Source organism: Cryptomeria japonica, chromosome 10 (genome assembly GCF_030272615.1).
Source record: "Cryptomeria japonica chromosome 10, Sugi_1.0, whole genome shotgun sequence".
In the NCBI taxonomy this organism is placed as follows: Eukaryota; Viridiplantae; Streptophyta; class Pinopsida; order Cupressales; family Cupressaceae; genus Cryptomeria; species Cryptomeria japonica.
The window spans coordinates 73053204-73077845 of record NC_081414.1 but is presented as its reverse complement, the minus strand read 5'-3'; positions in this window follow the sequence as shown (position 1 = coordinate 73077845).

Genomic DNA, 24642 nt, shown 5'->3' with positions numbered 1-24642 from the left:
GGAACTTAATGTTAGATCTATTTCAGAACCCATTGAAGGACCATGAGGTATGATAAATCTGCATACTTTGATGTAAAATAATGTTAAGTAATTTTGTGATAAAACTAGTAGGTTTGATGTGTTATGTGAACTGGTATTGTGTTATAAGACATTTTAGAGTTTTACTGGTAATGGCATTTAATGTGGTAGATAATGGGAAAATAAAAGGAACTTTTTGAATTGTATTTGTCACATTGCATTTGTATGAGCACTTGGAGAATGAATAGAGAAAAAAAAAACTTGTGTTTTCAACATCTAACCTATTTGACAGAGATTGAAGTGTTTTGGTGTAATCTACGATCAAGAATCGATGAAGAAGTTTTGTTGGTGTCTGAAAACCTAGTGCAGAAGCGGGAAAAGGTATTTATCAGGAAACTTGTTATCTGTTTCTGAAGTTTGATTTTTTGAAAATGGATACATCAGATCTAGTTGATATTACTGATAGGCCACGACTTAAACTCAAAAGACATCCATTTAAATCCAAAGAAACTGATCCCGTCGGAGCCCTATCCAGAGTTCCTCATGCTGCATTACATGTTGAAGATGTTAGATCATTTTATCATTGAAAATTGGAAGATTTGGGTATGATTACTATTTTTTATCAATATAGAGTACTGTGTGATGAGAATGGTATTTTGAAGGAACAATACAAGAGAGTTACTGACAAAGGGTTTCATCATGCACTTAATTTCATCGATGACTTTATTGATGAACATATTAGATATGTGCTTAGCAGGATACATGATCAGTTTATGTGGCTCGACCGACCACATAAAATTTCTAAGGAAGCCATTCGCGTAGTCACCGAACCTTGTGCCACTGGTGAGGTCCCATTACTTAGAACTGTTCCAAAGATTGATGTAGAAAAGACAATAGGATCCAAATGTGATGGTAGAGAAATGACAGTGAGTAATATTAGTGATTTGACAGTAAAATATGCTTCAATGGTGATTGGTTATAGGATATACCACTCAAGAAGGATGAACAGTGTATCGGTAGCTTCTATTCATAGTGCTTATCAGATGATCAAAGAAGATGTTGATTATGATCTATCTGAAGCATTGAGAAGTTAATTGATGCTGAACCTAGAGGCCATTAACAAGGACAAAAGATTGTGGTTCAAATTTGGTCAACTCATTCTTGGTCTATTCTTTTATTTTCAAAATTCTTTTCCAGGTATTGGTGATATTCAATGGATTGGAGGTACACCTGCTTTGATGCAAATGAAGAATAGCATTAGGATGCTTGGTAATGATTTTGATAAGATTACATGGGGATACTTCAAGGATTTTCAGAAGAAAATACATGCAAGAGAAAGGATACCGACATAGGTAGTTCACTGGTATGTAGACACAATTTGCTTTATGGTGGACACAGATACTTGCTTGATGGAGACAGTTGAGCCCCATAATACATAGGTGATCCCGATGGGATATGAAGTAGATAAATATCTTTTGGTTGCATTTGTTGATCATTTGCTTTCCCAACGGGTAGATACAACAACAGAATGTTTTGGCACTTACAAGGAGAAATTACTTCAAGTGCACTGAGAACTTAACCAACTGGTAATTGCAAAGAAGGTTAGAAAGGAAGTTGAAGCCTTTGCCGAGAAACTAGGATTCACAAAGGAAGCCATTGTTGAAGCAAGAGAAAAGCATGTTTCTCAACAAGCTGGAACATCTAGTACTCCAACCCGCAGCTCCACTGGTATACAAACAAGAGCTGGAAAAGGGAAAGCTGTAGAAAAAGAGAAACTAGTAGTTGTTAATAAAGGGAAACTAGCAAAAAAATCTTCAAAGATTCAATTCTAGAAAAGAGGAAGGGTTGTTGATACTCCAACTGCACTGATTAAAATTGGTAAAAGAAAGAAGCAACAAGAACATAAACCAACACCGACATATGCAGATAATGAAGACACTGAATTTAAGAAAGAGAGGAAAGTCCTAAGGACCAACCATAAGAAATCTAAGGTTGTTGGAACCTCCATTGTCAAATCTGTGGAGAAATTGGTAAATAAACCTACTTCTCTTGATAAATTGTTAAGAAGTATTAAGGAATATGGTGTTCTTAAGGGATTGAATAAATTGTATGATAATATTGGTGAGAATGAACAAAGGCTAATAGGAGATGCAGTTGTTTACATAATGAATAAATATAGTAAATCCCTTATTGAACTGCACGAGAAAATTTTAAATTCATTTTACAACAAAATTGATGCAAGGTGGTAGGCTGCAATGAAGCAGGACAAAGAATTTGTTGAGTACACACTCAAAACTCTTCAACCGGAAGACACAAAGGAAGAATTAGATGATATTTTGTTGAAAGAGAAATCTTCCTTTAGATATAAGAAAAGACTGACAAAGATGTTAATCGGTGAGACCCAATCAATCCAACAAGAGACTGAAATTTTGTTAAAGAAATCTTTGGGTTTAATTCTTACTGAAGAGGAATATGATGATGATGATGAACCTAAAAATATGAAGGGTGAAGATTTTCGAGAAGGTATTAAACCTACTAATTTTAAGCCCAATGACATTGTGTTAGATGGCCAACCGGTGAACACACAAACTGAATTGGTGTTTATACCTGATGATGATAATGGTGATATTTTTGATAATACTACTAATAATATAGATGTGTATGATGTAGATGTTCAGATGTTTGAACAACATGAGCAAAATCAGGAACAGGAAGGAAAGAAAGATGAAGAAGAAAAGAAGGATGAGAAGCCATCGGTAGTTAATCATGCTGTAGATATTCAAACACCACTGGTAACAGACATTAATGAAGATAAGAAAGAAGAGAAGACTGAAGAAACTGAAAAGGAAAAGGAATAAGAGAAAACTAAGAACAAAGAGGGAACAGAGGAGAATAATACAGAAAAGACTGTACCTATTGTGACACCTTTGTCACTTGATTCTAAGAAGTAAGTTGTTGATGAAGAAGATGATGACGCTTTTAGCATCCAAGGACCCCTGGACATGGATAAATTGAGTTCTACTGAGTTGATGGAGATTGCCACTGCCATGCAATATTGAGCAGAAAAGAAGAGGATGAAAGAACAACAGAAGGAGGCAGAGACCATAAGGAATGTAGTAGATATTTTGTCTAGTCTCCTACCAGAGACTGATACAAGAAATTTTTCCACTCCTATTGACAAACTTGGAAAACTTGTTTTTGATGCTGGAGAGTAGATGAAGTCATTAGAGGATGCAACCTATGTCAACATAGAGGAAAACTACAAGAAAAAAATAACAGAGCACTTAATGTTTGAAATTGATAAAGGTAAAGTGGCTCTTACTGTTAATAAGGATAATTTGAAGGAAGCACTAGAAACCGAAGGTAAAATCCTCTCTACTATTTCAACATTTTCCTTATTTTGTGCTAATTTGAAGAAGAAAAGGGAAGAAGTTGAGCATGAACTTGAGGTTCTAAGAGAGTCATTTAAACTCCTTAATGAGTCTGGTATTCATTTTGGAATATCAGTTGTAGAACTTCAGTACAAGCTAAAAGTATATGAGGAGGAATAGGTGAAGAGAGCCAGATCCCTGCAGGAACTTAAACACAACTTATACCAAAGGTCAAAGTCTTACAGAGAGCATACAAAGAATCTGAAGCCATTCTTGCTACACCTGAAATGAGCACTATTAATGCAATGGAGGAGCTAGCTGGACAAATCAAGACTCATGTGGAGATCACAGGCATAATTTTAGAGACATGGCACAATGACTTTAAAAAATTGGAGTTTCATTTTAGTGATGTTTTTTCCATAATTCATGTGTAAAAACTTTATGACTCTTATATCTATATATGCTCTGATGCAAATTTTAATATCACATGTATTTTTATTTTTCATTTGGCATTGTTGTCAAAGGGGGAGTAAGAGTTGAGTCAAAATTTTGTATGTAATAGTATGAGTATTGTATTTGTTTGTTATAGCATACAATTGCTAAGGGGGAGTATATGTCATGTAGTCAATTTCTGTTTTTCACACTTAGTTGATAAATTTTTTCCAAAGTGTTGCCATCAATGCCAAAGGAGGAGACTGTTGGCATTTGACTTAACCGATATATGATGGATTAGTGAATGTGATGAAGAGATTGAGATTCGTGTTTGATGACTAAGTTTTGTGTTCTCATTGACGACAACAATGTTTTTTTAGTTATCTAAGCTTAGAAGCCAACCGGTAACGTATAACCGGTACAGATGACAAGTTTTGTAGAGGACCGGTAATTAGGATCTCAATCAGTAAATTGAGATAGAGTTGCATTCTGACAACCGATACAGGTGATTTATGAAGAGTTGGATGATGCGGTTTTACAACTATGTTGATGATAGGTATTTAGAGATATGTTCTCAACCACATTGGCATATTCAACTGAATGAGTAAGATTTAATGTACAGAGCAGACAAAATGGCAGAACACTTAACCAGTAGTGATATAGTTACTTAAATCGGTAAAACGATACAAGTTTTACTTTTTTATGTCGATGGTCAACATATGTAAAGAGTGGAATGTAATTTTGTCTAGATTCATTGAACCTAGGAAATTGTTCCAAGGTTATAGTTGACTAAATGTAAATGTTTATAAAAAGTGTGAAGAGGTGTAAAGTTGGTATGTGTGTAAAGAGAGATTTTATGAGTGAATATTGTGAATGAGATTATGCGGTGTTTAGGGAAGTTATATAATGAAGTGTTGTTAAAGTTTTAAGGATTGGAAGCGGATCTTATCAGATATGAAAGGTGATACTTGAATATCTTTTCACTTTTGTTTTCCTAATAGTTTGCAGCAAAAAATCCCCTAACCGGGTAGTCCTAATAGGCCTTAATCTATAAATCTCCTAATAAGGTAGCTCTGAATCAGAGTCTGAAATGTTCTTGTGAGGTTGATCCTAACAAGTCATTTCTCCTAATAGGGCTTATCATTCAAATCCCTTAACTGGGTGACTCCTAACCCGGTTTTCTCCTAACAGGGCATAGTTGTAAGATCTTAATAGGTCAAGATTTCTATTCTGCAGATAGTGAATCTTGTGGGTACCAACTCCCATCGTGGTTTTTCCCTTTTGGTTTTTCCACATAAAATCTCTTGTGTTATGTGGAATTTTTTTTATTGGGATTAGCTTATGTGGTGATATTTCTTATATGCTTGACAAGTTTTAAGTCATTAAAGTTGGTGATCAGATTTATATTATTTTTCCTTGCACTGATTCAACCCCCCCTCTCAGTTCCTTATAAGCTCATCATTTACATGTACTGTAGATTGATTCATAAAATGAAGATGTTTAATATAATTCAGTTTATTTTGAAATTATGAAATATTATCAACATAAAAAAATATCAAACATGCATAAGAAGTACTCCAGGAGATTGTAATCTATGAGCTATATTGTATTGTCTTAAAAATAATATTAGCAAACAACTAGTATCTAGATTCACAATCTTCACAAAATATTCTTCTAAGCAACTAAGAAAATGTTGAAAGCAAAAATGAAATCTACTATAGCTATGGACCTCAAATCATCAATTCACGAACCTCCAAAATAAATTGAGAAATTACATTTATAGTAGGCAACCTCCTCAAAGTTAGGAGTTATTCCCACCTAAAATTTTGTATTTCCTAGGAAGCACAACTAACACACATGTTACTGGTTGAAAAGACTAAGAGTTTAACACTAAAAAAGAAAGTCAATTCCATCAAGGATGAGAATCATAAGCTATCATGTGTTGGAACTAGGAGTCACCAATCGTAATTTCCAAAAGATACACTCTGAATTGAAGTTTGAACTTGTCCATGTGAAGCAGGAGAAAATTGAACTTCTTGAAGGTGAAGTAAACCTTCTATTCATGACTTTTGTCAATTGGTAGTATTAGTTATGCCTTTGGAAGATGAATAAAAAGTTTCCATGTCATAACTGGGAGTTAACTAGGACTTGTCTCTCCCCCATCTATCTGGCCCATTGAATGAAAGAATCAATTGAAAGAATAAAGAATAAAGTTCAAAACTTTAGCAATATGTGGGTGTATTTGGTTGATAAAAAGGTGAAAAAAAAAATATATTATTCTATAAAATTCTAAAAAATAGAGATTTTACTATGTGAAGGGATTAATTGTAGAATCTGATGTGCTTAACATATTTTGGGGAACAATTGGAGTTATGAGGAATCAAATCCATATTAGAAAGAGTTGAATGTTGATAGCTACTTCAAGTATGCATCAATTTTGGTGGTATTATTCCAAATACAATATGCTACCTGAAATATGAGATTAGGTGGTGTCATTCTGATACTTGCTGAGAAGGAAGGTAACTAATTTAAAAGTGAACATTAGGTATATCAATGAAATTTTTTCTTAAATATGCTTTAATAATTATCTATTTTGGAATTGTTTTTTAAATCTATATGTGCAACAGAATTTGATTATAATTTTATCAAATCTATAGAAAAGTTGTTTCAGATAACAAAGAGAAATTACTTTTGTAGAATTATCATTTCAGATTGTATTCAAATTGTAGAGAAATAATTGGAATTGTTTTCATAAATCCAAAAATCTATTTGAAGTATAAATGTTTGTTCAAACATTTTTTAAGAGGAAATGACACAACTTTAATCAATTGTAATTATTGTAATAATTTTAGAGTCAGTGCTCTCATAATTCGGGGTTGGTACTTAGAACATTGAACAGTTGGTGCTGAAATAAGGGTATTTGGTGATTCTTTGGGTTGGTGCCTTAAGAACTTGTAAATTCTTCAATTGTGAGCATGGATTATGATAGTCGATCCTAGCAACATTTCTCATAGTGGTTTTCCCATCTTTGGTTTCCACATATCTTCTTATGCATTGGTTTTATTGTGTGGTGTATCTTTTTATATTTTAGTTTGATGCTTTCATTTAAGAATTCAGTTTACAAGCTTTTAATAAGTTGAATAAAAATTTTTCATTTATTTAAAATTGATTCATCCCCCTCTAAATAGTAAAGTGGTGGTCTACATAACTTTCTTAGCACAAATTCGTTTTAACCACAAACACCATTTACATGTACAGATTGATTCATAAAATGAAGATGTTTAATATAATTCAGTTCATTTTGAAATTATGGAAGATTCTCAGCATAGAAAAATACTAGGCATTCATAAGAAGTGCTCCAAGAGATTGCAATCTATGAGCTATATTGTATTGTCTTAAAAATAATATTAACAAACCACTAGTATCTAGATTCACAATCTTCACAAAATATTCTTCTAAGTAACTAAGAAAATGTTGAAAGGAAAACCAAAATCTACTATAGCTATGGACTTGAAATCATCAATTCATGAACCTCCAAAATGAATTGAGAAATTACATTTATAGCAGGCAACCTCCTCAAAGTTAGGAACTATTACCACCTAAAATTTTGTATTTCCTAGGAAGCACATCTAACACACATGTTTTTGATTATGGAAAAATAGGTTTTGAAGGGATCTCGAAACCCTTTACAATAGATCCTTAAAAGATAATAGCATTAAGCAACAAGAAAAGACAAACTGCCAAAAAACCAACACAGATATGGGCTAAAATCAGCAAAAAAGCCCAACAAAACCAGCCACATCCAACCATAACATAAAAGAGACAGAAAAAAAATTACTTAATGTTTTTTAGGGCATTAGCCAAATTTCTGCTAATCCCTTGCAAATATTTAATTTTATCCCTAAGCTTAGGGATATCCTTGGAAGAGGCCACAACATCTTTTTTCATGCTTGCCCTTGTTCTTTTTGCCACACCACCAGGAGCACTTTCCACTGTTCCTGCCTCGATAGCATCCTCATAAATATCTAGATCCATGCCAGGTTTGGGGGTGCTGGAACCATCGAGGAACTTGGTAATTTCCTCTAAATTCTTAATCACAGAGGTAAGGATATCCGGAATCATTAGCAGAAAGTTTTCATAGTTGTTTTTCCTTCCTCCAGATTACCAATCTGAGCTTCCAGCTTCTCCACTTTTTCCTCCATACCTTTATTCCACTGTTCCTGGTTTATTTCAGCTTTCTTCCCTTTCTCTTCCTGTTGCTTATTAGTTTTCTCCATATTCTTTATTCCTTCATAAACCCACCTGTCAAAACCCATACGAGCCTCGGACTGGATTTTAAGTTTATCTAGAATTATCCCCACTCCATCTTTATCCTGATCCTTGCTCGAATTCTCCTTGTCCTTCTCCTACTCAATTTCCATTTCTCTTTCCTCATTAATCTTGTCCTGCTCCTCCATTGGCTGGCTGTTAACAATTCCTATGCATCTAACACATATGTTACTAGTTGAAAATACTAAGAGTTTAACACTAAAACAGAAAATTAACTCCATCAAGCATGAGAATCATAAGCTATCATGTGTTGGAACTAGGAGTCACCAATCATAATTTCCAAAAGATACTCTCTCAATTGAAGTTTGAACTTGTGCATGTGAAGTAGGAGAAAATTGAACTTCTTGAAGGTGAATTAAACCTTCTATTAATGAATTTTGTTAATTGGTAGTATTGGTTATGCCTTTGGAAGATGAATATAAAGTTACCCTGTCCTAACTAGGAGTTAACTAGGACTTGTCTCTCCCCAATCTATCTAGCTATCTAGCCCATTGAATGAAAGAATCAATTAAAATAATAAAGAATAAAGTTCAAAATTTGAACAATATGTGGGTGTAAGTGGTTGATAAAAAGGTGGAATGAAATATATTATGTTATAAAAACTCTAAAAAATAGAGATTTTATTGTGTGAAGGGATTAAGTGTAGAATCTTATTTGCTTAACATATTTTGAGAAACAATTGGAGATGTGAGGAATCAAATACATATTAGAAAGAGTTGAATGTTGATAGATACTTTGTATGCATCAATTTTGGTGGTATTATTCCAAATACAATATGCTAGCTGAAATATGAGATTAGGTGGTGTCATTTTGATACTTGCTAAGAAGGAAGGTATCTCAATTGAAAGTGAACATTAGGTATATCAATGACAATATCTCTTAAATATGCTTTAATAATTCTTTGTTTTGGAATTGTTTTTTAAATCTATATATGCAACAAATTCTGATTATAATTTTATCAAGTCTAGAGAAAATTTGTTTTAGATACCAAAGCGAAGTTACTTTTATAGAATTATCATTTCAGATTGTATTCAAATTGTAGAGAAATAATTGGAATTGTTTTCATAAATCCAAAAATCTACTTGAAGTATAAATGTTTGTTCACACATTTTGTAAGAGGAAATAACATAGCTTTAATCAATTGTAATTATTCTAATAATCTTAGAGTTGGCTCTCTAAGAATTTTGGGTTGGTACTTATATCATTGATGAGTTGGTGTTCAAATAAGGGTATTTGATGATTCTTTGGGTTGGTGCCTTAAGAACTTGTAAATTCTTCAATTGTGAGGATGGATTAGGATAGTCAATCCTAGCAACATTTCTCATAGTGGTTTTCCCATCTTTGGTTTCCACATATCTTCTTATGCATTGGTTTTATTGTGTGGTGTATCTTTTTATATTTTAGTTTGATTCTTTCATTTAAGAATTCAGTTTACAATCTTTTAATAAGCTGAATAATAATTTTGGATTTATTTACTATTGATTCATCCCCCTCTCAAAAGTAAATTGGTGTTCTACATAATTTTCTTAGCACACATTCATTTTAACTACAAACACCATTTACATGTGCATATTGATTCATAAAATGAAGATGTTTAATATAATTTAGTTCATTTTGAAATTATGGAAGACTCGCAACATAGAAAAATACCAGGAATTCATAAGAAGTGCTCCAGGAGATTGCAATCTATGAGCTATATTATATTGTCTTAAAAATAATATTAGCAAACTACTAGTATCTAGATTCACAATCTTCAAAAAATATTCTTCTAAGAAACTAAGAAAATTTTGAAAGCAAAAATGAAATCTACTATAGCTATGGACCTCAAATCATTAATTCATGAACCTCAAAAATGAATATAGAAATTACATTTATAGTAGGCAATCTCCTCAAAGATAGGAGCTATTCTAATGCATTCAAGGTAGGGAGACCCAATAAAGGACATCCCATCCTTGCAGCCTAACAAAAATACCATGCAAGATATAATGGTAACCGGTAACATAACACTAGATAAAGCTGAAAGAACCACCGACAACAACATAGAATACATAACCGATAAACAATATAACCAATTCTTATAATAGTTTAAAGGATTACATATGCCACATTTTGGATCACAGTCCAGGATACAAACAATGCTTACACCACAAATATAAGATCCATAGGTCATCTACACATCAAATTGGCCTTCGGTACAAGTCTTCCAAGTCAACCCTAATCCGGGCCTCAGTCCTACGGGGTTAGAATCTCGTGGGTTCTACATCTTCGCTCAATCTCTAACTTTTGTCTTCTATCTTCTATCTTCTTGTCTTATCAAATTTTGCAAAAATTCTATTTATACCATCCGCAAATAATAACAACTTGATCAAGTCGTCCCAAAGACCAACTGGTTCATGAAATGTGCTAATGGTAACATATCGGCTCAAATCACTAAGAACATCTCCAAAGTACATAAAACATCATGCAATTTTCTAGAAACATCAAACAAGGTACAAGGAACATAAATCAGTGATCCGCAAGTCACGTAAATTAACCGCAACCCAATTCAACTTTGTTGAGCACTCTGCGAGACTAACCGGTAAGAGCATATCAATCGGGCCAACACCAGAATCGATATCTCACTAGAATCAAATCCTAATGCCATGAATCTTGAACATGATAAAAAAAGCAAAATCAAGGGAATAAATCTAAAGCCACAATGATAAACTCTCAAACATGAAGAAACGCCATGATTTCCAAGAAATTTCATTGCCAATTGCTCAAATCGGTAAGAACTACATTGGTGCTCCTGCATTAGACTCTCGGGGTTAATTGAAAAGTGACTCCCATCACTTAATCTAGTTTGGAAATCTATCAGTAGGTACTTGCAACTACCTCAAGGGTTCGACAATCTAACTACAACTTCCGATTGCCTCTCCTCCGCGATCTACCGATCCACTTTGCAGCCTTCCTCAATCGACAATCTATTCAAGTCTCCACCCACTAACTGCCTCAAGCTCAAGCTCTAGGATCGATAGTCTACCTATAAACCCTTCTCTACCTTATGTTTAGTGATTTGAACAAGTCCCCAAGTTGCCTTAACTTCCTCTCCATCCAATCGGTGCACAACCAACACTCTCTCCAACAACAGGTTCACAAACTAGCTCTGATACCATTTGATGCAGTCAAGGTAGGGAGATCTAATGAAGGACATCCCATCCTTGTAGACTAACACAAATACCATGCAAGATATACCCATAACTGGTAACATAACACCAGATAAAAAAGATAGAACAACCAATAACATCAAATAAAAATACACAACCGGATAAGAATATAAACAATTCGTATAACAATTTAAAGGACTACATATGCCACATCCTAGATCACAGTCCATGATACAAACAATTCTTATAACACAAATATAATATTCACACATCATCTACTCATCAAATCGGCCTCCAGTAATATTCTGTCAGTTAAACCCTAATCTGGACCTCAACCCTTTCATCTTTAGTCCTATTGGGCTAGAATCTCGTCGGTTCTACATCTTCGCTAGATCTCTAACTTTTTCCTTATATCTTCTATCTTCTTGTCTTCTCAAATGATTTGCAAAACTTCTATTTATACCATCAACAACTAACAACAACATGATCAAGTCAGCCCAAAGACCAACCGGTTCATGAAATGTGCTAATGGTAACATGTCGGCTCAAATCACTAAGAACATCTCCAAAGTGCATAAAACATCACACAGTCCTCCTAGAACATTAGACAAGGCACAAGAAACATAAATCAATGATTCAAAAGTCACGGAAATCAACCATAACCATATTCAACTTCACTCAACTCTCTACGAGACTAACTGGTAAGAACATATCGACCCAAGCCAATACCAAAATTGATATCTCACTGAAATCAAATCCAAAAGCCATGAATCTCGAACATGATAAAGACAACGAACTCAAGGGAATAAATCCAAATCCACAACGCTAATATCTGTTGGCATATGGACACTCCAATGAGACATTGTGTGTGATTGAAGGTTTTGTCATTGATGGCAACCTTGTAATCCTATGGCAGCGGCAAGACATTCTACCGGCAAAGCATTATTCAAGCAAGATAGTGCACTGGCATCAGCAAAACCACTTTACACTGGCACCAGCACTGGCATAGAAGAAAAGATGTATACCGGCACAAAGGCCGACAGGATTTTTGATATGTAATAATTTGATTATTATTGCAAGCCGACTTGGCAAATTGTAAAATGACTCTTGTATATAAAAGAGATCATTATAGATATTTGTAGGGATAGGTAAGCGATCATAAAGAAAATTATTAGACAGACCTAATGTGCAAATTACAGGTCAAAGGTATATGTAAAGAACAAAGCAAGAACTAGTACTTAATCTAGCATTGGAGATGCTATTATAAAGCAGTATAGAACATTGGATTAGTTTAATCCTTATTGTAAGTCAGTGTGACTTCTCACTGAGCAGTGTACTCTAGGCAATTGGCCTTCCTGCATGTGCAGGCCCCTATTGTAAGTAATATTCTCTTATTGGCCAGTGAGTGAATATTGTGGGTCACAAATCCCACCGAGGTTTTTCCCACACCGGGTTTCCTCGTTAAACATCTTGTGTTATGGTGTTCTTTTCATGGGGATGTTTTTGATTCTGTTTATTACATTAATTCTTGCATACCGGTACACTGTTACTTTATGTTCTGCATGTTTTGTCTTAAGAAAATCATAATACCGGTTAGATACTGATTCACCCCACCCCCTCTCAGTATCTGTGGGAACCCTAACAATATCTCCAACATGAAGAAAAGCCATGATCTCCAAGCAATTTCACTACTAACTACTAAAATCGGTAAGAACCACATTGGTGCTCCTACATCATATTCCCACCTAAAATTTTGTATTTCCTAGGAAGCACAACTAACACACATGTTACTAGTTCAAAAGACTAATAGTTTAACACTAAAAATGAAAGATAATTCCATCAAGGATGAGAATCATTAGCTATCATGTGTTGTAACTGGGAGTCACCAATCATAATATCCAAAAGATACCCTCTCAATTGAATTTTGAACTTGTGCATGTGAAGAAGTAGAAAATTGAACTTCTTGAAGCTGAAGTAAACCTTCTATTCATGACTTTTATCAATTGGTAGTACTGGTTATGCCTTTGGAAGATAAATATAAAATTGCCATGTCATAACTGGGAGTTAACTAGGACTTGTCTCTCCCCCATCTATCTGGCCCATTGAATGAAAGAATAAATCTAATAAAGTTTGAAATTTGAGTAATATGTGGGTGTAAGTGGTTGATAAAAAGGTGAAAAGCAATATATTATGCTATAAAAATTCTAAAAAATAAAGACTTTACTATGTGAAAGGATTAAGTGTAGAAACTTATGGGCTTAACATATTTTGAGAAACAATTGGAGTTGTGAGGAATCAAATACATATTAAAAAGAGTTGAATGTTGATAGATACTTTGTATGCATCAATTTTCATGGTATTATTCCAAATACAATATGGTAGCTGAAATATGAGATTAGGTGGTGTCATTCTGATACTTGTTGAGAAGGAAGGTAACTCATTTGAAAGTGAACATTAGGTATATCAATGACAATCTCTCTTAAATATGCTTTAATAATTCTCTATTTTGGAATTGTTTTTTAAATATATATGTGCAACAAATATTGATTATAAAAAGTTGAAAAAATTATTGAGGGATGATAGAGGATGAATTGAGTTCTGCTAGGTTTTGAGGTTGCGTATTATATATTGCTTTCTTCATACCGCATTTACTACGGGATTTTTGCATTTATTATGGCTTCGACCAACTTTAGCCCAGTAGTTGATGTTGGTGCTGGAGTTGCTACGACAGACCCTCATGGTGCCTCAGAATAAGCACCCTGGCAAATTTGTTCCGAAATTGTTTCATGAGGTATGTTCTCGCCTAATATTGTACTTCTTGTTCAAGATTTTGATAATGCATGTGAGTGGCTTGAAAAATGCACTTTGATAGGATATTTTGTGGGTAGGATCCCTCCTGAAAGCATGCTTAGTGATTGGGTCATTAAATTTTGGTCTCCTCATGGAGTCTGACTTGATGGCATCCAAAGTCTCATGAACGTTTTCTTTTTGTTTCTCTTTTTGAACCCTTCCCATGTTGAGGCTATCCTCTTCCATGGGTCATGGACCATTTGGTCTTCCCTCATGGTTTTTTAGCGCTAGTCTCGCGACTTTTGTATCTTAGATGACAAAAATTTTTGGTACTAGTCTGGGTTGAGTTCCCCAGTCTTCCTTTGGCTTGTTGGCCTTTCATGCAAACCATTGCTTAGTCTGTTGGCAAAGTTGTTTTCCTTGAGACAAACCATTTTTTTAATGCTCGCCCTCAAAAGAGAGTTTACGTTGAGGTCGACCTTTCATGCAACCTAAAAGAAACTGTCGATATCCAACTGGGAGGAAATACCTTCACCCATGAGGTTCTTTATTTGAACCTACCCAACACTTGTTATCAGTGTCAGTCGACAAAACACAAGATCAGGGATTGTCCCTTGGCTACTCCAAAAATAAAACCCCTTGTTAAGGAGTCTGGATCTCGACCTATGGAGGGAGCTAAGAAGGATGAATGGACCACTGTAGTTCATAAAGGCAAAAAATCTGCGGCTTCGGCCCAAAAGACTCTCGTCAATTCTAGTTCTCAGTCGACGATGGAACCTCCTACATAGACACTGTCTACCTAAGCAGTTTCTACTTCGGTTTCAAACCCTGACCAGCTGGGGAAGGACTCTTCTGAGGTTGTCGCTCAACAACCTTGGGTGTGCACTCCTTAAGCTGCGTTTACAATTTCTGCTCCACACTCTCTGCACTGCTCTCATAGCCCTTCTGGGTGTACTGAGATTGCAGATGGTGGTTCAGAAAAAACAATGAGTTATTTCTAGTGGGGATTCAGATTTTTTCTGCAATAGCTTTTCCTCTCTTGGGGATGAGGAAGATATGCAAGTTTTGTCATGAATTACATCTCATGGAATGTTAGAGATCTCACAGACCTCACCAGAAAGTATTATGTTCAAGATGCTCATCAACGTGTTGTAGGCCTGGATGTTCTTTGCCTCCAGAAAGTCAAAATTGCTGGTTTCTGTTGGTATTTGGCATTATAATAGACAAGGAGAGATTGTTGGCATTTCAATAAGGATATTGAGAAGGTTGTTGATGATTATGGATATAACTGATTAAGGATGTTTACTATCTTAATATTATTATTTTGCCATTGATGTCAAGAAATTGATTTTCTAATTCAGTATGATGTTGCCATATTTTGAGAAGTATGATTTGATGAGTATAAAGATGTTGGTAAAAGACATAGAAAGAATATGATGAATAAGGGGAGAAATAAGTTATTCAATGGGCAACTATTACCGAGTTAGACAATGATGAGATCATGATGATTAGATTGTTTTGATATCCTACATATGTTATTGATTGAAAGGTTAATACTATACTATGTTACCGAGCAAAGAACCTAGTCGGTAAACCCTAAGCAACCTAGTTGCTAAACCCTAAGGTTATCGCTATCAGTTAATGAAGGCAGAATGTCTACCGAGTGAAGTTTAGTATTTACCGAGTTGCAACCGAGTAATAATAGAATGCATTAAATGATTACAAGCATTATTTAATGAAGGAAGCTGATGAGCTGGCTATGATTAAATGATTGGTATGCTGTGAATGAAGTTTGTTAAAGAATCTATGGCAAAGGAAAATCGGCAGGAAGATCTACAGCTTAGATTGAACCGCAACACCCTAGCACAAGTTCCAATAAATATATGCAAGTTCCAAGATGGGGTAAAACATTTTCAGATCGAAGGATACATTGAACCTGGTCAAAGTTTGAAGATCTGATGGCTATGATTGATCATGGGAAATGTGATCAAGGAGATTAAGCAGTTCGCGAATTGTTTATAAATAGGGAACTATTGATAAACAATGAATGCGGGCAAGTGTATGCACAGGGATGCTACATAGTGATTACCGAGCACAGAAGCTTGAAGACCTATTTTGAATAATAGAGTATAGAGCCCAACAGATGGACAAGATTAGTTCTATGTCTATATTGTATTGAGAAAATAAGAATCTGCTTTAGCATTTTAGATGTGAAGTTGCAGATAGATTTTTATTACTGTTATTTAGTGAAGTGACAAAAAATCTCTTAACCGAGTGGACTTAACAGTCTTATTTGTAAAACCCTCTAGCAATGTGACATTCTGATTGAGTGTTTGAAATCCTTTAACAAGGTCACTTCTAACAAGGTGAAGATCCTAATAGATCTGAGGGAAATCCCTTAACTAGGTCACATCTGGCAATGTGTTTGTAATCTTTAATAGGATTTGCTTTTAATCGAGCATACTCTAGAAGAGTATATTTCTTAGTGGGTCCAAAATTCCACAGTGGTTTTTCCCTATTTGGGTTTCCACATTAAATCTAGTGTTATGAGTGTTATGATGTTTATATGCTTTTGAGTTTGCATGTTTAGCAGTTTTGGTTATATTACTGAAGTATATGTTACCGAGGTTGAACCTGATATTTTTATGGAAGATTACGTTTGTATGATTCACCCCCCCCTCTCATCTTATTAGCTTGGCATCTGTACTTATCTTTAAGTATCAGAACTATCAATTGGTATCAGAGCTTTGGACTCCGAAAGAAAAAGTTTAAAGGTACTTGAGGAAAAGATCCAAAGATGTATAAGAGGGATGCACCGAAGCTGAACAAGTCTAGTTTCTCTACATGGCAGAAAAGTATGAAGCTGCACCTATCAGGAGTTGGAGAATATGCTATTTATTATTTGGAGAATGATTTCATCACACCAAGCACCTATCCATTGACAATGGAAGAGATAAAATCAAAGCAAGAACATATTCAAGCAATGATTGAAATAACATTTTCATTGACCGATTCAGAGTTTAATGATCTAGAAGGCTACAATGATGCAAAGGCTATGTGGGATAAGCTCATATCAATGTATGGTGGAGATGAACATGTTCAAAGAGAAAAAGTGGATAGTCTAAGAGGACAACTTGAATCTATGAGGATGAATGAAGGTGAGAACATAACCCAGTACAGTACAAGACTAAAGGAGATTGTCAATCAAATCAAAGGAGCAGGTGGAACTATTGAAGAAAAGGATATAACAAGTAAGTTGTTAAGACTCCTTCTACCGGCTTATGCAATCTGAGTATCTGCAATCAATGAATTGAGGTCTGTACCTAATATGCTAGCTTCGTTAGATGCTACTATTGGTAAGCTACATGAATTTGAGTTAAGTAACTTTGATAACAGTGGGTCATTAGTAAATAAAGTTGAATCTGATGATTACAATGATAGAATGAGTAAGTACACTAAAGGGGATCACAGTGGAGCAAGTGAAAGATTTCACAAGAACATGGAGGAAGTACACAAACTATATGAGGAAATTAGAAAGCAAGAAGAGTTTGTAGCACTATTAGACAAAAGGTTACCAAGAGGCAAAGGTAAGTATAAAGGAAAACTACCTTTGAAATGTTTCAATTGTGATAAGATATGACATATGGCTTCTAATTGTCCTGACAAAGACTCTACTGAAAAGAGAGATTACTGAGATGATAGACAAAAAGATAATCATTACAGAGGACACCGAGACTTTAGAAGAAGAGATAGAAAGTCATGCTTAATAGCCGATGAGGAATCCAATGATGATAAATCAGATGAAGAAAGGTATGAAGAAAAAGCCCTTATATATCACATAAATACTAATGATTCTTGGATCATAGATAGTGGATGCTCACATCACATGACATGTGATAAACACAAGTTTGTTATGTTAGAAGACTATGATGGAGGCTATGTAAGATTTGGTAATGATGCACCATATCTGGTAAGAGGTAAAGGATCCATAACACTTCTTGATAATGCAAGATGCAATGATGTTTATCGGGTTGAAGGTTTGCAATACAATTTGTTGAGTGTAGCACAACTAAACAATACAAGATACTGAATAGAATTTCAGAAAGGAATTGTCAAAGTTCATGACAAGCATGGAAAGTTAGCTGCTACTGGGACACAAACAAAAGGTAACACATTTCACCTTGACTCAACTCGGAATAAATGTTTGTATGCAAAGATAGATGATACTTGGTTATGGCATAAAAGGTTTTGTCATGTAAATTTTGATAATCTAATCAAAATAAGAAAGAAGCACTGAGTAAGAGGTCTACCGAGTCTTAAAAAACCTGAGAATGCTATGTGCTGAGGATGTCAGATGGGTAAAATGACAAGATCAAGCTTTACAAGTAAGTCTTACACTTCTAAGGGAATTTTAGATCTTGTGCACACTGATCTTTGTGGTCCTATGAAAGTTCAGAGTTATTATGGTGATAAATGTTTCATATTATTTGTGGATGATTACTCAAGGATGATGTTAGTAATGTTTTTAAAAGAAAAATCAGAAGCTTTTCAAATGTTTAAATGGTACAAGGCAAGAGTTAAAAATGAAACATGAAGACAACTGAAATGTCTTAGATTAGATAAAGGAGGAGAGTTCACATCTGTTGAGTTCAACTTATTCTGCAATGATCATGGTATAAAAAGGTAGGTCTCTGCACTGAGAACTCCACAACAAAATGGAATTGCTGAGAGAAGAAACAGATCTATTGTAGATTGTGCCAAAACCCTGATGATTGAAAAGAAAGTGCCACAAACATTTTGGAGAGAAGCAATAAGCACTACAGTTTACACCCTGAACCAAGTACAACTGAAGAAAGGTACTTTGAAGACACCATATGAAATCTGGTATGACAAGAAACCTAATGTAAGTTATTTTAAAATCTTTTGAAGTAGATGCTATGTACACAAGGATGATAGAAATTGCAAGTTTGATTAGAAAAGTGAAGAAGGAACATTTCTTGGTTATTCTTCTAGAATTAAAGCATTTAAATGTTTGATCAAATCATCTGACAAAATAGTAGAAAGTGCAAATGTGAAAATTGATGAATTTGCAGAAAGAAATGATGAAGGAAACTCCAAAGAACCAGAAGATTATGATAAATTTGTCTATGTTCAATTGACAAGACCTATCGAGAAAACTGCAAAAGGAAATGAAGAGAATATCCAGTTACCGAGTGATGAAGAAGATCATACAGAGCCTACCGAGGCTGTATTAGCCATGTATGTCAGAAGACATCATGCACCAAGTCAGATTATAGGAGATAAGGATGATCCAGTGATGACAAGGAACAAACTGAGACAAAACACATGTCTGATATCTGAATTTGAATCGAGAATAGTGAAAGAGGCATTTAACAGTGAAGATTGGTTAAATGCTATGACAGAAGAGATTGATCAAATCGAGAAAAATGACACATGGACACTGGTCCCAAGATCGAAGGACAAAAATGTAATCGGTACAAAGTGGATTTTCAAAAACAAGTTGAATGAAAGAGGAGAGGTCATTTGAAATAAAGCAAGACTAGTTTGCAAAGGTTATGCCCAAGAAGAAGGAATTGATTATGGTGAGACTTTTGCACCTGTGGCAAGACTTGAAGGAGTAAGAACATTGTTGGCATATGCTACTTACAAGAATTTCAAGGTATATTAGATGGATGTCAATCTGCATTTCTGAATGGAATATTAGAAGAAGAATTTTTTATTGAACAACCTGAAGGATTTGTTGAAGATAATAATAAAGATCAGGTATGTAAATTGAACAAAGCTTTATATGGTCTGAAACAAGCACCTAGAGCATGGTATGAAACATTGCACTCTTATTTAATCAAGATTGGTTTTATAAGGACAAGTGAAAACAACAATATTTACATGAAGAATGATGAAAATGGAATACTGATCTCAGCCATATTTGTTGATGATATTATATTTTGTGGAAATGACTCTCTATGTAAGAACTTTGGAAATGAAATGAGCAAAGAATTTGAGATGTCATTAATCGGTGAGATAAAGTATTTTATAGGTTTACAGATACTGCAACTGAAAGATGAGATTTTCATTACTCAATCCAAGTACATAAAGGAAATCTTGAAGAAATTTGGAATGGAGGATTCAAAACCAGTAAGTACTCCTATGACTACCAACTATAAATTATCAAAGAATGATGAATCTGCATCTATTGATGAGACACTTTACCGATCCATGATTGGAAAGCTGCAATATGTTGTTCACAACAGGCCAGACATAGCACATGCAGTAGGTATAGTTGCAAGATTCTCTGCAGATCCTAAGGAAACACACATGACAGCAATCGAGAGAATTTTTAGATCCTTAAAATGCACTGAGGATTATGGCTTAGTATATCAGAAAAGAAATGATTTTGATCTAAAAGTTTATACTGATGCAAATTGGGTAGGCAACATTGATGATAGAAAAAGCACAAGTGGAGGAGCTTTCTTTTTAGGAGAAAGACTAGTGAGTTGGCTTAGCAAGAAACAAGGATGTGTTTCATAGTCAATAGTAGAAGCTGAATACGTTGCTGCAACATTGAATTGTACCAATATAGCATGGATCAAACAACTGTTGGAAGGTATAAATGGGAAAGTTACCAAGCCAGTAACTATATTCTGTGACAATACTAGTGCCATTAACATTTCAAAGAATCCTGTTATGCACTCTAAGACAAAGCACATCTCTATCAAATATCATTATCTTAGAGAAGAAGCTCAAGAGAAGAAAGTGGTGTTGGAGTATGTTAGCACAAAGGAACAAATAGCAGATATCTTCACCAAGCCACTACCAAGGAACACTTTTGAGTATCTCAGAAGTAAGTTATGGGTCCTACCCCTATCTTCTACTCACTGACCGAGTTCGGTGAAAGCATCAATTCGATGACTCTACAGAATATCTTTTTAGGAGTTGATGCCGATTTACACACTTTAGGATGTTTTCTAAAGGTGTATAGGAAACAATATAGGGAACAAGAATTGAAGACATAAATGCCCTGACCAAGACTGAGTTGACACATAACAGTAGAAAATCACTTCATATAAGAAGAAATTATGTTTTAGTTCTTTACTTTTTGGCATTGTTGTCAAAGGGGGAGAAGACAGAAGAGAAGAGGAGAAGACTAAAGAGAAGAGGAGAAGACTAATGTATGGGGGAGAATTCTGATGACAGAAGGAGAGCATTTTAGCATTTAAGAATCTCACAGCAATCCGAATCAATTAGGTCAAATCAATTGGTTTTGCCATCAATGCCAAAGGGGGAGATTGTTGGCATTTGGCATTATAACAAACAAGGAGAGATTGTTGGCATTTCAACAAGGATATTGAGAAGGTTGTTGATGATTATGGATATAACTGATTAAGGATGTTTACTGTCTTAATATTATTATTTTGTCATTGATGTCAAGAAATTGATTTTCTAATGCAGTATGATGTTGCCATATCTTGAGAAGAATGATTTGATGAGTATAAAGATGTCAGTAAAAGACATAGAAAGAATATGATGAATAAGGGGAGAAACAAGTTATTCAATGGGCAACTATTACCGAGTTAGACAATGATGAGATCATGATGATTAGATTGTTTTGATATCCTACATATGTTATTGATTGAAAGGTTAATACTATACTATGTTACCGAGCAAAGAACCTAGTCGGTAAACCCTAAGGTTATCGCTATCGGTTAATGAAGGTAGAATGTCTACTGAGTGAAGTTTAGTATTTACCAAGTTGCAATTGAGTAATAACAGAATGCATTAAATGATTATAAGCATTATTTAATGAAGGAAGCTGATGAGCTGGCTATGATTAAATGATTGGTATGTCATGAATGAAGTTTGTTAAAGAATCTATGGCAAAGGAAAATCGGCAGCAAGATCTACAACTTAGATTGAACCGCAATACCCTAGCACAAGTTCCAATAAATATATGCAAGTTCCAAGATGGGGTAAAACATTTTCAGATCAAAGGATACATTGAACCTAGTCAAAGTTTGAAGATCTAATGGCTATGATTGATCATGGGAAATGTGATTAAGGAGATTAAGCAGTTGGTGAATTGTTTATAAATAGGGAACTATTGATAAAGAATGCATTCAGGAAAGTGTATGCACAGGGATGCTACATAGTGATTACCGAGCATAGAAGCTTGAAGACCTATTTTGAATAATAGAGTATAGAGCCCAATAGATGGACAAGATTAGTTCTATGTCTATATTGTATTGAGCAAATAAGAATCTTCTTTAGCATTTTAGATGTGAAGTTGCAGATAAATTTTTATTACTGTTATTTAGTGAAGTGACAGAAAATCTGTTAATCGAGTGGACTTAACAATCTTATTTGTAAAACCCTCTAGCAAGGTGACATTTTGATTGAGTGTTTGAAATCCTTTAACAAGGTCACTTCTAACAAGGTGAAGATCCTAACAGATCTGAGGGAAATCCCTTAACCGGGTCATGCTTTTGAGTTTGCATGTTTAGCAGTTTTGGTTATATTACTATAGTATATGTTACCGAGGTTGAATCTGATGTTTTTATGGAAGATTAAGTTTGTATGATTCACCCCCCCCTCTCATCTTATTAGCTTGGCATCTGTACTTATCTTTAAGTATTAGAACTATCAGTTTCATGCTCAATAATACATGCCATGTTATTTGGCCAGATAGCCTTGTTTTTGCCTCTCAACATGAAGTTGGTCGAGGTGGATTTGTTACACTCATTTCACCTTGTTGGCTCTCTGCAGTTATTTCTCACGGTTTTGATCCCATGCAGTGTGCCGTCTAGGTTTTGCTGTCAATTGATAATCATTTTGTTAGGATTGTTAATGTTTACACTCCCAATGATGTAGTTGATAGATCATACTATGGCGCTGTATTGCTAACAAATGTCACCTGCAACTTGGGTCATGTGTGGGGACTTTAATATGGTTGAGGTGGTGACTGATAAGGACAAAATTTTGCCTTTACATTGGATAGCTGGTGAGCGGGAAGCCTGGTACTATATGCATAATAAGTTGGGTCTTTTTGACCCCAACACAAATCACTACCACCCTGGTGGGGTCTAGCACACTTGGTCTAATTTCAGAGCTGGCTTTGACAAAATTCTTAAAAGGCTTGATCATGCTATGATAACTGTGCAATCTTTTTTTTTTTTTTTTCTGAAGATCAAGATCTACCTATCATTCCTCTTGTTGATGTGATGTTGTCTGCTCACTTCCCCATAAAGTTTAGCATTGAATGGAAGCCAACTAGGTAGTGTCCTTCCAAAACGCATTTCTACCTCAATAGGACTCTCTTGGATCATCAAACCACGATGGCCCACATTCAAAGGGTTTGGAATTTAGAGCCAAGGCCCCATCATCACACTGGTTGGATTGCATGGTGGTATGACACCATTACCCACTCTGTGAGGTTTTTGTGCATTTATGGTAGATAACTTTCCATGTACCGCAGGAGGTCATATGATGTGACCACCAAAGATCTCTAACCTAGAAGATAGTTTAGCCCAGCTCCGCTATTAGAAACAAGTTATAGATAGCCACTCTACCAGAGGAGCTCAAATCAAAGCTAGGTTACAATGGCTCAAGGTGGGTGATAGGGCCTCCAAGGAATTTTTTCTGGCTTTACATGTCCATCATACCTCTGTAGGGATCAAGAAAAACAAAGAGGGGCAGGCTCTATTGGGAATATAGCATTATAACAGACAATGAAAGATTGTTGGCATTTCAATAAGGATATTGAGAAGGTTGTTGATGATTATGGATATAACTTTTTAAAGATGTTTACTGTCTTGATATTATTATTTTGTTATTGATGTCAAGAAATTGATTTTCTAATTCAGTATGATGTTGCCATATCTTGAGAAGTATGATTTGAAGAGTATATAGTTGTCAGTAAAAGACACAGGAAAGAATATGATGAATAAGGGGATGAATAAGGTATTCAATGGGCAACTATTACCGAGTTAGACAATGATGAGATCATGATTTTAGATTGTTTTAACATCATACATATGTTGTAAATTGTAAAGGTTAATACTATACTATGTTATCATGCAAAGAACCTAGTCGGTAAACCCTAAGGTTATCGCTATCGGTTAATGAAGGCGGAATGTCTACCGAGTGAAGTTTAGTATTTACCAAGTTGTTGCTGAGTTGTAACCGAGCTATAACAGAATGCATTAAATGGTTACATGTGTTATTTAATGAAGGAAGCTAATGAGCTAGAACTAATTAAATGATTGGTATGTTGTGCATGAAGTTTGTTAAGAATCTAAGGCAATGGAAAGTTGGCATGAAGATCTACAGCGTAGATTGAACCGCAATACCCTAGCACAAGTTCCAAGAAATGTATGCAAGTTCCAAGGTGGGGTAAAACATTTTTAGATTGAAAGATGCATTGAACCTGGACAAGATTGAAGATCTGATGGCTATGATTGATCATGGGAAATGTGATCAAGGAGATTAAGCGGTTACCTAATTGTTTATAAATAGGAAACTATTGATAAACAATGTATGTGG